The following is a 13,841-nucleotide window of genomic DNA, read 5'->3' as shown; positions in this document are numbered from 1 at the left end:
CGCGAGACCCTCACCGCTGTCTGGAACCGCCACAGTCAGGGGCCTGAAAGTCCTCCACGCCTCCAAGAGTTCCCTCTCGAAGGGGGGGAGGCCCTCCAGGACCGAAACAGGGGGCAACAAACACAAATTATAAACACCAAACTTACCTAGACTATTAACAAACTCACCTATATAATCCTTCCATGGAGCATCTACCTCAACGTCTAGAAATTTCCGAATTGTTTTCAGCCTGAAGGCCTTCTTCCTTAACTCTAAATCTGCTAACTTTAAACCTCCCTGATCGTACTCACCTATCATAACCTTATGTGCAATAAAGCCCCTCTCACGATTCCACAAAAAGTGGTTTATCACTAACCTTAATTTGTTAGCATAGACCCCCGGCAGGCCGTACACGGAGAGTGCATGGTTCAACATGGACATGCACAAAGAATTTACAACTAAGACTTTACCTTTTAATGTCAGATTACGACGTCTCCAAAAATTCAAGCGCGCTGTAATTTTCTCGCACAAAGGCGACCAAAGTGCAGTACGACACGCCTCCTCGTCTCTGCCCAGGGGGACGCCGAGGACCTTGTAGGAGTCCCCCGCCTCCCGGAGCTGGACAGGGAGAGGAACAGGCGTGACGCTGCCGCAAAATTTAACCGTGGTTTTATCGAAATTGATTTTGGCCCCTGAAGCGAGGCCGTAAACATTGAGCACGTGGAGAGAGGCGTTCAGGCTCTCCACGTCTCGGAGGATCAGATTCGTGTCATCTGCGTACTGAAAAATTTTGACTTCCCTACCCGCAGGCGTGGTCAGTCCCCTCACCGCCGCGTCCGCCCTCAACATGGCCGCCAAAGGCTCAGCGGCGATGCTGTAGAGGAGCGACGAGAGGGGACAGCCCTGCCTGACTGATCTTTTTAAGGGGAAAGAGTCAGTTAGAAACCCGTTGACTTTGACCTTACTGACCGCAAAGGAATAGATGAGCTGTAGCCAATTAACAAACCGTTCGCCGAAACCTAACTTACCTAATACAGTCCAGAGGAACGAATGCTCAACTCTGTCGAACGCCTTGTTAAAGTCTACACTAACGTGAATACCACCGGTCGCGTGCATCTGCCGAAGGAGATATCTCAGAGACAAAACTGTGTCTGAGATGTCCCTCCCGGGGACGCTGTAGGCCTGCGAGGGGTGTATGACGGATCCAATCACACGCTTTAACCTACCTGCTAATACCTTTGCTAAAATTTTATAGTCTACGTTCAAAAGGCTAATGGGCCTGTAGTTGGCGAGGCTGCTCCTGTCGCCCTTCTTAAAAAGCAGAGTGACGACACTCATCGCAAAACCATCGCCAACTCTACTCTCACTCTCAAAATCCTGATATAATAGGAGTAGGATCGGAGCTAACCTGGAAGCGAAACGCTTGAAAAACTCACAGGTTAGTCCGTCCTCTCCGGGGCTTTTCCCTGTATTTAAACTCTTGACTGCAGCCTCTATCTCCATGAGAGACAGAGGCGCGTCGCACAGCTCCCTATCCTCCCTGCTCAGTGTGCGCTCCAGAGCACCTACAGCCTGGTCTAAAGCCTGCTCTGCCACTCCGTCTGAACTAAAAAGCCTACTATAGAAATCCTGCGCTGTCTCTAAAACCTCACTTACCTCGGAAACAATCTTACCTGTCTTATCTATCAACTTATCTATGTGCATCTTTCCCTGTGTAACCTTCTCACAGCCGAAGAAGAACGCTGTCGAGCGTTCTCCTTCGACTGTGTGTCTGGCTTTTGCCCTCAAAATTGCACCCTGACACCTACTTACCTCCAGCTGCTCCAGCTCAGCGCGCACCACCAGGTACTCTGGATCCACAGGGCCAGTGGTGGAAGCTGCGCCCTGGTCCAGGACCTGCAGGCGCTGGCGGAGAGCGGTCTCCCTCCTGGTCGACAGCCACGCCTTGTGTTTGCTGTAATTGACACAGAGCTTTTTAATGCGTGTTTTTGCCGTCGGCCACCAATCGACCACGCTGTCGATCAGCTCCAGCTCCATGTCAAATACATCAAACAAAAAGTCCATTTTCCTACAAAAAGTTTCATCACCGAGGATGGAGCTGTTTAGGACCCACAGTCCTCCATTCCTCGGTGATGAAACTAACCCAAAATAAATATCTAAAGTGGAGTGATCACTCAAGCCTGACCACTTGTAGGAAGCACCACTGACTCTCTGTGCCAGGTCTGAGGAGGCAAAACAGAGGTCAATGCGGGACTGCTTCAGGACGCCCTGGACGACCTGCCGCCTGGAGAAATCCTTCAGGAAGGGGTGGACGAACCGCCACACCTCCGTCAGGTTCCTGCTGGCGGCTTCTTCCAACAGGGCTGTCCTGGCAGTGCTGTTTTTAAAAGAGTTGTTAATGCCGATGTCTGTCTTGCAAAGTGTTGTATTAAAGTCACCGATTATGATTGTATTGTCGTTCGCAAAGCGAAATATTTTTTTGAAGAATTGCCTCCTCAGACCATCATCGTTCGGGGCGTAGATGTTAATTAGTCTGAACTTCACTGTGTCCGTGAAGTCCAGGACCAGGAAGGAGCCCTCTGGGTCGGCGTGTACCAGGGTGGGTTGGCCTAAGACACCAGGCCTCACCACCGTGGCCACACCGCGCGAGCACGCCGTGCCCAGGGCCCAAAATACAGAGCCTACTCCCATTCTCCGCACTTGTTGCGCGTGGCTGACATCCCAGTGCGTTTCTTGGATGCAGAGCACGTCCCACTTGGAAAAGTGTAACGCGCTCTGCATCCGCACTGGGCTCCGCAGGCCGCCTGCGTTCCAAGAGGACAAGGAGAACGCCATTAAGAGGAGACCTTGGAGGATGTAACCCATCTTTTATTTAGACTTCTTTTTGGCGCCCGTCGCATCCGACTGCCACACTCTTTTTCTGACTTCACGGGTGGAGAAATCCATGAAGTCATCATTAAAAACAGTCTCGAGCTCACCTCGTGGGGCAGAGCTGCGTGTGGAGGATGGTGGGTTGATGGAGCTTTCTGCTGGCGCTTTTGAAGTGGTTGGAACGGAGGAGGCAGAGCCGCTCTCAGCAGCAGCGCCCTCTCCGTCTCCTGCCACCTGCTTCCTGCGTCTTGCCCCTTTCTTATCCTTCTTCTCCACCTGTCCCCTCTTACCACCGTCCGACTGGAGCTTGGGATCATCACCCAGCTCTGTGGTGATGTCCCCCCCTTTGGAGGTAAGATGCGGGGCCTGTCCCGCACCCATCCTCCTCCCGGGTTCAGCCTCTTCCTCCACGGGCTTAGGAGTTGGACCCTCACGAGTCCCCTCCCTCTGGTCAGGAGGAGCAGTTTGTCCTGCTCCCACCTTCCCAGACGCCAGCGCTGAGCCGAGCACCATCTCCAGTGCGACGGACGCCTCCTCGTCTGAGGAGTCAGAGGAGCAAGAGGAGCCAGACACCTCTGGCTCCCCTGACTCCTCCACAGCCTCCTCCTCCAAAAACTCCTCTACTTCGGAGAGAGCAGTTGCGGGCACGTTCTGGGCCACGTCACTGCTCTCTCCTCCAATGGCGTCCTCCCTGTCCTCCCCTCTGTCCTCCCCTCTGTCCTCCTCTCTGTCACCCGCACCACACGGACATAAGTGGCGGAACATGCGGCACTCTCTGCACTTCGGGGCCCGCTGCGCGACGCACTCGCGCGCGTAATGCCCCTGGCTCCCGCAGTTGCGGCACAGAAAGTCAGGGCACTCCCTCAGAATATGGCCAGGCTGGAGACACCCCCTACACACCCGCACCTGCCTGTCGTGTATTACCCTGAAGTACTCGGGGCCCCCCGCGGTGTCAAACCTGACAGAATACGGTAAGGACTGCACCGTGTCCGTGAACCTTACCCGTACAAACCTGGTGCCGTCCGCCACGTTCGTCCCCGGCCACATTCTCCTCCTCACCTCGGAGACCGCAGAGACCCCCCAGGCGTAGAGCTTGGCCAGGATCTCCTCGTCCTCGATATAAGCCGGCAGCCCCATGAAGGACACGACCAGCTCATCCACCGAGATGTCACGGGCGTGAACCCTGACTCCTCCAATGCAGTACCCGTCCAGGAGCCGCTCCTTCGCTTTAGTGGTACTGACGGTTACTTCATATTTGTCCTTCGAGATGAGTCTGCACGCTACTATGGAGCCGCACACCTCCTGAGTCGATTTCAAAAAAGCTAGTGGCGTGATTTGTGCTCCCTCCGTCAACTCCAACACCACAGTGAGTTCTTTCATAAATTTCATTCTTCTTTCTTCGTTCTTTCTATTATTTACAGATTCTTTCAAACTTTGTCTTGCCTTTGTCGTGTCCATTCCAGTGTCCGATGCCGTGTTGTCCGTCCTTTGAGCCATGCTCACAAAAAACAAAAAATCCACCTCCCAGTAAGTTTACTGGGAGGGGAACAAACAAAAGAACTGAAAAAAGTAAATGAAAATGACCAAAATAACGATTAAAAACTCAAAAAAAACTCCCAAACCTCCAGCTCCAGACCATGCAGCACACCACAAATTGCACGCACCTGCACCCTTAAAGTATAGACTTCCCTGCCCTCCGGCGAGGGGAAGCCCCCGTTTCAAGACTGCTGCTGCTCCCTTTTTTCCCATGCAGGACGAGACTTAGACTGCAATTGTTCCTTGAACATGGAGGAATAGTCTTATACTGCCGAGGCTGTCGCTATTCCCTTTCCCCATGGAGGACCAGTATTGCGCTGTTGCTTTTCCTTTCTCATGGAAGAACAGTCTGACACAGCCCAGTTCTCACCTGGAGTTACCAGTTCTCGCCATATACAACCAGGGAGGACGAGTTTTACGTGCTGCTGTTCCTTGCATCATGGAGGGATAGTCTTAGACTGCCAGACCGTCGCTGCTGTTCCCTTTGTTCCCATGGAGTACCAGTCTTAGACCGCTACTGTTCCTGATCATGGAGGAATAGTCTTAGACTGCCGAGGCTGTTGCTATTCCCTTTGTTCCCATGGAGGACCAGTATTTGTGCTGTTGCTGTTCCTGATCATGGAGGAACAGTCTTAGGCTGCCGAGGCTGTTGCTATCCCCTTTGTTCCCATGGAAAGGACAAGTCTTAGGCTCTACTGTTCCTGTGTGTAATGGGGGTAGTTTTGCTCACAGCACCTGGTATTTCAAGGAGGTCTCCCATCCAAGTACTAACCAGGCCCAGCCCAGCTTAGCTTCCGAGATCAGACGAGATCGGGCGGGTCTTTTTTTTTTTTTTTTTTTTTTTTTTTTTTTTATCTTTTATTATCAAAAACATCTTAAAACAAGTATTTACATATATTTACATGAATGTACAGACATACATGACACACAAGGGCAAGGGAATGGGATACACAAGGGCAAGGGGAGACGAGACAAAAAATTACAGAAAATCAAACACACAATCATTCTCGAAACATTCTTCAGTGATGGGGGGGTGATGCCGGGGTCAGAAGAGGATGTCCAGGTTTCCAGAGGGTGTGAGGTGGATCAGGGTGTTGTGGGGGACGAGGTGGGTGATGAACCGGTGCTCTGCTGCCATGTGGAGGTGTCGGAGGTGTGCGGCCAAGAGTCCTTTGAAGATGGGCCAGGGTGCTGCTGTTTTATTGTCACGGAGATGGATGTTCCTGTTGAGATATAATGTGTACCGGGCTATGGAGAGGGTTAGTCGGGCGAGATGGGTGTTGGCTCCAGAGCGACTCTGTCCGGGACCAAAGAGGAGGAGCCAGGGCTCCTGGTCGTCCCCTCCTAGGGCCGCCGGCGGTGGGAGCCTCCAGGACAGCCTCCGAGCGAGGAGGTCCTGCAGTCGGGACCAGAACGGGCGGACGGCCGGGCAGGTGTACAGCATGTGCTCCAGGGTCTCGGGGGGTCCGTGGCACACGGGGCAGTCCGCAGCGTAGCTGTCGGGAAGAAATGCGTGCAGTGCTGCGGATGTAAAGACGATCCTGTGTCTAAATCTGAAGTCAAAATGACCTACGTTATGTGGGGTGTACCAATTAAAGATGTTGGCCCAGATGGTTGCGATGGTGCGTGCGGGGAATGTTAATGACCATTTGTGTTCCGAGGCGGGACGCCCGAGCACTCCCGGCAACAACAACTGATACAGGATGCGGGTGGGTAGGTCTGTGAAAATCCTAAACCTCCCCGTGCTAACAAATACATTAAAATTCAACTTACCTGTCGTGCTCCCCATTTGGCCCAAAGTGCTTCCCCAATGCCTGACCAGATTCCTGTTAAAAATACTTACCATACCACTAATATACTTTCTCCTAAACACTTTACCTGCTAACCTAAAACACTTCCCTATGTAATCTACACTAAAATTACCTTTCACGTCAAATACCTTACCTACATATTCCAGCCCAGCCTCCTCCATCGCCCCACTGATCATGCACTCGCGCTTCCCGGGGGGAGCGGAGAGCAAGTCAGGGTTATGACGGAGGGGCATGTGCGCGAGACCCTCACCGCTGTCTGGAACCGCCACAGTCAGGGGCCTGAAAGTCCTCCACGCCTCCAAGAGTTCCCTCTCGAAGGGGGGGAGGCCCTCCAGGACCGAAACAGGGGGCAACAAACACAAATTATAAACACCAAACTTACCTAGACTATTAACAAACTCACCTATATAATCCTTCCATGGAGCATCTACCTCAACGTCTAGAAATTTCCGAATTGTTTTCAGCCTGAAGGCCTTCTTCCTTAACTCTAAATCTGCTAACTTTAAACCTCCCTGATCGTACTCACCTATCATAACCTTATGTGCAATAAAGCCCCTCTCACGATTCCACAAAAAGTGGTTTATCACTAACCTTAATTTGTTAGCATAGACCCCCGGCAGGCCGTACACGGAGAGTGCATGGTTCAACATGGACATGCACAAAGAATTTACAACTAAGACTTTACCTTTTAATGTCAGATTACGACGTCTCCAAAAATTCAAGCGCGCTGTAATTTTCTCGCACAAAGGCGACCAAAGTGCAGTACGACACGCCTCCTCGTCTCTGCCCAGGGGGACGCCGAGGACCTTGTAGGAGTCCCCCGCCTCCCGGAGCTGGACAGGGAGAGGAACAGGCGTGACGCTGCCGCAAAATTTAACCGTGGTTTTATCGAAATTGATTTTGGCCCCTGAAGCGAGGCCGTAAACATTGAGCACGTGGAGAGAGGCGTTCAGGCTCTCCACGTCTCGGAGGATCAGATTCGTGTCATCTGCGTACTGAAAAATTTTGACTTCCCTACCCGCAGGCGTGGTCAGTCCCCTCACCGCCGCGTCCGCCCTCAACATGGCCGCCAAAGGCTCAGCGGCGATGCTGTAGAGGAGCGACGAGAGGGGACAGCCCTGCCTGACTGATCTTTTTAAGGGGAAAGAGTCAGTTAGAAACCCGTTGACTTTGACCTTACTGACCGCAAAGGAATAGATGAGCTGTAGCCAATTAACAAACCGTTCGCCGAAACCTAACTTACCTAATACAGTCCAGAGGAACGAATGCTCAACTCTGTCGAACGCCTTGTTAAAGTCTACACTAACGTGAATACCACCGGTCGCGTGCATCTGCCGAAGGAGATATCTCAGAGACAAAACTGTGTCTGAGATGTCCCTCCCGGGGACGCTGTAGGCCTGCGAGGGGTGTATGACGGATCCAATCACACGCTTTAACCTACCTGCTAATACCTTTGCTAAAATTTTATAGTCTACGTTCAAAAGGCTAATGGGCCTGTAGTTGGCGAGGCTGCTCCTGTCGCCCTTCTTAAAAAGCAGAGTGACGACACTCATCGCAAAACCATCGCCAACTCTACTCTCACTCTCAAAATCCTGATATAATAGGAGTAGGATCGGAGCTAACCTGGAAGCGAAACGCTTGAAAAACTCACAGGTTAGTCCGTCCTCTCCGGGGCTTTTCCCTGTATTTAAACTCTTGACTGCAGCCTCTATCTCCATGAGAGACAGAGGCGCGTCGCACAGCTCCCTATCCTCCCTGCTCAGTGTGCGCTCCAGAGCACCTACAGCCTGGTCTAAAGCCTGCTCTGCCACTCCGTCTGAACTAAAAAGCCTACTATAGAAATCCTGCGCTGTCTCTAAAACCTCACTTACCTCGGAAACAATCTTACCTGTCTTATCTATCAACTTATCTATGTGCATCTTTCCCTGTGTAACCTTCTCACAGCCGAAGAAGAACGCTGTCGAGCGTTCTCCTTCGACTGTGTGTCTGGCTTTTGCCCTCAAAATTGCACCCTGACACCTACTTACCTCCAGCTGCTCCAGCTCAGCGCGCACCACCAGGTACTCTGGATCCACAGGGCCAGTGGTGGAAGCTGCGCCCTGGTCCAGGACCTGCAGGCGCTGGCGGAGAGCGGTCTCCCTCCTGGTCGACAGCCACGCCTTGTGTTTGCTGTAATTGACACAGAGCTTTTTAATGCGTGTTTTTGCCGTCGGCCACCAATCGACCACGCTGTCGATCAGCTCCAGCTCCATGTCAAATACATCAAACAAAAAGTCCATTTTCCTACAAAAAGTTTCATCACCGAGGATGGAGCTGTTTAGGACCCACAGTCCTCCATTCCTCGGTGATGAAACTAACCCAAAATAAATATCTAAAGTGGAGTGATCACTCAAGCCTGACCACTTGTAGGAAGCACCACTGACTCTCTGTGCCAGGTCTGAGGAGGCAAAACAGAGGTCAATGCGGGACTGCTTCAGGACGCCCTGGACGACCTGCCGCCTGGAGAAATCCTTCAGGAAGGGGTGGACGAACCGCCACACCTCCGTCAGGTTCCTGCTGGCGGCTTCTTCCAACAGGGCTGTCCTGGCAGTGCTGTTTTTAAAAGAGTTGTTAATGCCGATGTCTGTCTTGCAAAGTGTTGTATTAAAGTCACCGATTATGATTGTATTGTCGTTCGCAAAGCGAAATATGTTTTTGAAGAATTGCCTCCTCAGACCATCATCGTTCGGGGCGTAGATGTTAATTAGTCTGAACTTCACTGTGTCCGTGAAGTCCAGGACCAGGAAGGAGCCCTCTGGGTCGGCGTGTACCAGGGTGGGTTGGCCTAAGACACCAGGCCTCACCACCGTGGCCACACCGCGCGAGCACGCCGTGCCCAGGGCCCAAAATACAGAGCCCACTCCCATGCTCCGCACTTGTTGCGCGTGGCTGACATCCCAGTGCGTTTCTTGGATGCAGAGCACGTCCCACTTGGAAAAGTGTAACGCGCTCTGCATCCGCACTGGGCTCCGCAGGCCGCCTGCGTTCCAAGAGGACAAGGAGAACGCCATTAAGAGGAGACCTTGGAGGATGTAACCCATCTTTTATTTAGACTTCTTTTTGGCGCCCGTCGCATCCGACTGCCACACTCTTTTTCTGACTTCACGGGTGGAGAAATCCATGAAGTCATCATTAAAAACAGTCTCGAGCTCACCTCGTGGGGCAGAGCTGCGTGTGGAGGATGGTGGGTTGATGGAGCTTTCTGCTGGCGCTTTTGAAGTGGTTGGAACGGAGGAGGCAGAGCCGCTCTCAGCAGCAGCGCCCTCTCCGTCTCCTGCCACCTGCTTCCTGCGTCTTGCCCCTTTCTTATCCTTCTTCTCCACCTGTCCCCTCTTACCACCGTCCGACTGGAGCTTGGGATCATCACCCAGCCCTGTGGTGATGTCCCCCCCTTTGGAGGTAAGATGCGGGGCCTGTCCCGCACCCATCCTCCTCCCGGGTTCAGCCTCTTCCTCCACGGGCTTAGGAGTTGGACCCTCACGAGTCCCCTCCCTCTGGTCAGGAGGAGCAGTTTGTCCTGCTCCCACCTTCCCAGACGCCAGCGCTGAGCCGAGCACCATCTCCAGTGCGACGGACGCCTCCTCGTCTGAGGAGTCAGAGGAGCAAGAGGAGCCAGACACCTCTGGCTCCCCTGACTCCTCCACAGCCTCCTCCTCCAAAAACTCCTCTACTTCGGAGAGAGCAGTTGCGGGCACGTTCTGGGCCACGTCACTGCTCTCTCCTCCAATGGCGTCCTCCCTGTCCTCCCCTCTGTCCTCCCCTCTGTCCTCCCCTCTGTCCTCCTCTCTGTCCTCCCCTCTGTCACCCGCACCACACGGACATAAGTGGCGGAACATGCGGCACTCTCTGCACTTCGGGGCCCGCTGCGCGACGCACTCGCGCGCGTAATGCCCCTGGCTCCCGCAGTTGCGGCACAGAAAGTCAGGGCACTCCCTCAGAATATGGCCAGGCTGGAGACACCCCCTACACACCCGCACCTGCCTGTCGTGTATTACCCTGAAGTACTCGGGGCCCCCCGCGGTGTCAAACCTGACAGAATACGGTAAGGACTGCACCGTGTCCGTGAACCTTACCCGTACAAACCTGGTGCCGTCCGCCACGTTCGTCCCCGGCCACATTCTCCTCCTCACCTCGGAGACCGCAGAGACCCCCCAGGCGTAGAGCTTGGCCAGGATCTCCTCGTCCTCGATATAAGCCGGCAGCCCCATGAAGGACACGACCAGCTCATCCACCGAGATGTCACGGGCGTGAACCCTGACTCCTCCAATGCAGTACCCGTCCAGGAGCCGCTCCTTCGCTTTAGTGGTACTGACGGTTACTTCATATTTGTCCTTCGAGATGAGTCTGCACGCTACTATGGAGCCGCACACCTCCTGAGTCGATTTCAAAAAAGCTAGTGGCGTGATTTGTGCTCCCTCCGTCAACTCCAACACCACAGTGAGTTCTTTCATAAATTTCATTCTTCTTTCTTCGTTCTTTCTATTATTTACAGATTCTTTCAAACTTTGTCTTGCCTTTGTCGTGTCCATTCCAGTGTCCGATGCCGTGTTGTCCGTCCTTTGAGCCATGCTCACAAAAAACAAAAAATCCACCTCCCAGTAAGTTTACTGGGAGGGGAACAAACAAAAGAACTGAAAAAAGTAAATGAAAATGACCAAAATAACAATTAAAAACTCAAAAAAAACTCCCAAACCTCCAGCTCCAGACCATGCAGCACACCACAAATTGCACGCACCTGCACTCTAAAGTATAGACTTCCCTGCCCTCCGGCGAGGGGAAGCCCCCGTTTCAAGACTGCTGCTGCTCCCTTTTTTCCCATGAAGGACGAGACTTAGACTGCAATTGTTCCTTGAACATGGAGGAATAGTCTTATACTGCCGAGGCTGTCGCTATTCCCTTTCCCCATGGAGGACCAGTATTGCGCTGTTGCTTTTCCTTTCTCATGGAAGAACAGTCTGACACAGCCCAGTTCTCACCTGGAGTTACCAGTTCTCGCCATATACAACCAGGGAGGACCAGTTTTACGTGCTGCTGTTCCTTGCATCATGGAGGGATAGTCTTAGACTGCCAGACCGTCGCTGCTGTTCCCTTTGTTCCCATGGAGTACCAGTCTTAGACCGCTACTGTTCCTGATCATGGAGGAATAGTCTTAGACTGCCGAGGCTGTTGCTATTCCCTTTGTTCCCATGGAGGACCAGTATTTGTGCTGTTGCTGTTCCTGATCATGGAGGAACAGTCTTAGGCTGCCGAGGCTGTTGCTATCCCCTTTGTTCCCATGGAAAGGACGAGTCTTAGGCTCTACTGTTCCTGTGTGTAATGGGGGTAGTTTTGCTCACAGCACCTGGTATTTCAAGGAGGTCTCCCATCCAAGTACTAACCAGGCCCAGCCCTGCTTAGCTTCCGAGATCAGACGAGATCGGGCGGGTCCAGGGTGGTATGGCCGTGAGCGAAATGTTCCAGGTCAAAACTCGTATAAATGGCTTTTTTTGCATCAAACACTGTCTTTTCGTGAAGAGTACCTTCACGCCACTTGCTCGGTCAAAATTGGGATATCTCAATGAAAAACTTCTTTTTTTTTTTTTTTTCTTTTTTTTGACGGGTGAAAAAGTGTGAAAATGCTCACAGCACCTGGTATTCCCAGGCGGTCTCCCATCCAAGTACTAAACAGGCCCAACCCTGCTTGGCTTCCGAGATCAGACGAGATCGGGCGGGTCCAGGGTGGTATGGCCGTGAGCGAAATGTTCCAGGTCAAAACTCGTATAAATGGCTTTTTTTGCATCAAACACTGTCTTTTCGTGAAGAGTACCTTCACGCCACTTGCTCGGTCAAAATTGGGATATCTCAATGAAAAACTTCTTTTTTTTTTTTTTTTCTTTTTTTTGACGGGTGAAAAAGTGTGAAAATGCTCACAGCACCTGGTATTCCCAGGCGGTGTCCCATCCAAGTACTAACAAGGCCCAACCCCGCTTGGCTTCCGAGATCAAACGAGATCGGGCTGTTCCAGGGTGGTATGGCCGTGAGCGAAATGTTCCAGGTCAAAACTCGTATAAATGGCTTTTTTTGCATCAAACACTGTCTTTTCGTGAAGAGTACCTTCACGCCACTTGCTCGGTCAAAATTGGGATATCTCAATGAAAAACTTCTTTTTTTTTTTTTTTTTTGACAGGTGAAAAAGTGTGAAAATGCTCACAGCACCTGGTATTCCCAGGCGGTCTCCCATCCAAGTACTAACCAGGCCCAACCCTGCTTGGCTTCCGAGATCAGACGAGATCGGGCTGGTCCAGGGTGGTATGGCCGTGAGCGAAATGTTCCAGGTCAAAACTCGTATAAATGGCTTTTTTTGCATCAAACACTGTCTTTTCGTGAAGAGTACCTTCACGCCACTTGCTCGTTCAAAATTGGGATATCTCAATGAAAAACTTCTTTTTTTTTTTTTTTTCTTTTTGACAGGTGAAAAAGTGTGAAAATGCTCACAGCACCTGGTATTCCCAGGCGGTCTCCCATCCAAGTACTAACCAGGCCCAACCCTGCTTGGCTTCCGAGATCAGACGAGATCGGGCGGGTCCAGGGTGGTATGGCCGTGAGCGAAATGTTCCAGGTCAAAACTCGTATAAATGGCTTTTTTTGCATCAAACACTGTCTTTTCGTGAAGAGTACCTTCACGCCACTTGCTCGGTCAAAATTGGGATATCTCAATGAAAAACTTCTTTTTTTTTTTTTTTTCTTTTTTTTGACGGGTGAAAAAGTGTGAAAATGCTCACAGCACCTGGTATTCCCAGGCGGTCTCCCATCCAAGTACTAAACAGGCCCAACCCTGCTTGGCTTCCGAGATCAGACGAGATCGGGCGGGTCCAGGGTGGTATGGCCGTGAGCGAAATGTTCCAGGTCAAAACTCGTATAAATGGCTTTTTTTGCATCAAACACTGTCTTTTCGTGAAGAGTACCTTCACGCCACTTGCTCGGTCAAAATTGGGATATCTCAATGAAAAACTTCTTTTTTTTTTTTTTTTTTGACAGGTGAAAAAGTGTGAAAATGCTCACAGCACCTGGTATTCCCAGGCGGGCTCCCATCCAAGTACTAACCAGCCCAAACCCTGCTTGGCTTCCGAGATCAAACGAGATCGGGCTGTTCCAGGGTGGTATGGCCGTGAGCGAAATGTTCCAGGTCAAAACTCGTATAAATGGCTTTTTTTGCATCAAACACTGTCTTTTCGTGAAGAGTACCTTCACGCCACTTGCTCGGTCAAAATTGGGATATCTCAATGAAAAACTTCTTTTTTTTTTTTTTTTTTGACAGGTGAAAAAGTGTGAAAATGCTCACAGCACCTGGTATTCCCAGGCGGTCTCCCATCCAAGTACTAACCAGGCCCAACCCTGCTTGGCTTCCGAGATCAGACGAGATCGGGCTGGTCCAGGGTGGTATGGCCGTGAGCGAAATGTTCCAGGTCAAAACTCGTATAAATGGCTTTTTTTGCATCAAACACTGTCTTTTCGTGAAGAGTACCTTCACGCCACTTGCTCGTTCAAAATTGGGATATCTCAATGAAAAACTTCTTTTTTTTTTTTTTTTCTTTTTGACAGGTGAAAAAGTGTGAAAATGCTCAC

The 13,841-nt window shown here is 51.5% G+C and overlaps 8 non-coding genes and 1 pseudogene across 8 annotated transcripts in view; all 9 read right to left on the bottom strand.

The window, feature by feature from the left end:
• Positions 1–11,565: 11,565 nt before the first annotated feature.
• On the bottom strand, positions 11,566–11,684 carry LOC140349956 (5S ribosomal RNA). The gene has a single exon (XR_011924862.1). It is a non-coding gene; the product is annotated as a 5S ribosomal RNA (ribosomal RNA).
• Positions 11,685–11,852: 168 nt separating this feature from the next.
• Positions 11,853–11,971, bottom strand: LOC140349901 (5S ribosomal RNA). The gene has a single exon (XR_011924809.1). It is a non-coding gene; the product is annotated as a 5S ribosomal RNA (ribosomal RNA).
• A 168-nt stretch (positions 11,972–12,139) lies between these two features.
• LOC140350174 (5S ribosomal RNA) lies at positions 12,140–12,258 on the bottom strand. Its single transcript, XR_011925068.1, has one exon. It is a non-coding gene; the product is annotated as a 5S ribosomal RNA (ribosomal RNA).
• A 161-nt stretch (positions 12,259–12,419) lies between these two features.
• On the bottom strand, positions 12,420–12,538 carry LOC140349941 (5S ribosomal RNA). Its single transcript, XR_011924847.1, has one exon. It is a non-coding gene; the product is annotated as a 5S ribosomal RNA (ribosomal RNA).
• A 165-nt stretch (positions 12,539–12,703) lies between these two features.
• Positions 12,704–12,822, bottom strand: LOC140349927 (5S ribosomal RNA). The gene has a single exon (XR_011924834.1). It is a non-coding gene; the product is annotated as a 5S ribosomal RNA (ribosomal RNA).
• A 168-nt stretch (positions 12,823–12,990) lies between these two features.
• LOC140349900 (5S ribosomal RNA) lies at positions 12,991–13,109 on the bottom strand. The gene has a single exon (XR_011924808.1). It is a non-coding gene; the product is annotated as a 5S ribosomal RNA (ribosomal RNA).
• A 161-nt stretch (positions 13,110–13,270) lies between these two features.
• On the bottom strand, positions 13,271–13,389 carry LOC140350263 (5S ribosomal RNA; annotated as a pseudogene).
• A 161-nt stretch (positions 13,390–13,550) lies between these two features.
• Positions 13,551–13,669, bottom strand: LOC140349940 (5S ribosomal RNA). Its single transcript, XR_011924846.1, has one exon. It is a non-coding gene; the product is annotated as a 5S ribosomal RNA (ribosomal RNA).
• Positions 13,670–13,834: 165 nt separating this feature from the next.
• LOC140349915 (5S ribosomal RNA) overlaps positions 13,835–13,841 on the bottom strand; it is a 119-nt gene continuing 112 nt past the window's right edge. The window contains exon 1 of the ribosomal RNA XR_011924823.1: positions 13,835–13,841. This exon is cut by the window's right edge and continues 112 nt beyond it. This is a non-coding gene — a ribosomal RNA (5S ribosomal RNA).

Source organism: Eucyclogobius newberryi, unplaced genomic scaffold (genome assembly GCF_026437365.1).
Source record: "Eucyclogobius newberryi isolate DKJ021-1_F unplaced genomic scaffold, fEucNew1.0.hap1 SCAF_7, whole genome shotgun sequence".
NCBI classification, from domain to species: domain Eukaryota; kingdom Metazoa; phylum Chordata; class Actinopteri; order Gobiiformes; family Gobiidae; genus Eucyclogobius; species Eucyclogobius newberryi.
The sequence above is the reverse complement of the archived record's forward strand: the minus strand, read 5'-3'. Positions and strand labels throughout refer to the sequence as shown.